Raw genomic sequence first — 628 nt, 5'->3', positions numbered from 1 at the left:
TATATATATATATATATATATATATATATATATATATATATATATATATATATATATGTATATATACCGCCGCCCCAGTAGTTGTATTAACGTATATGCATTTATTTCTTTGGTGTTTTATAACATTTTAATCTGTTTATTTATATTTTATTTATATTTTATTTATTTTTATTTATTTTTTATTTATTTTTATTTATTTTTTTATTATTTTGTTTATTTTACTCTTAACTCAACGGCGGCTCCCCCCTTTGGGGCTGCATGCGGGGGCCCCAGCCCCACCGCTGCTGCTGCTGCTGCTGCTTTTTATGCGTCTTTTTCTGTATAATAAATTCAAATAAATAGAATATTTAATTTATAAATAAATAAAATAATTAATTTAAATTAAATAATTAAATAAATTATTTAATTTGGGTTTATTTTGCGTCTGTTTCAGTAACAAACAAACCCTGCGGCGCCAGGGGGCCTCATCGTTCGTTCTATTATTTCTGGTGTTTCTTTGTGAATTTATTTATTTATTTTTTTTTATTTGTTTGTTTTCTCTTTGTTTTTATATTTGTTTGTTTTCTCTTTGTTTATTTTTGCTTGTTTTTTGCTGATCATCTCCCTCTCTTCTTTCTCTCTTTTTTTT

This window comes from Eimeria mitis, genomic scaffold (genome assembly GCF_000499745.2).
Source record: "Eimeria mitis Houghton genomic scaffold, Emh_scaff1317, whole genome shotgun sequence".
NCBI classification, from domain to species: domain Eukaryota; phylum Apicomplexa; class Conoidasida; order Eucoccidiorida; family Eimeriidae; genus Eimeria; species Eimeria mitis.
Note: the sequence above shows the minus strand (reverse complement) of the source record.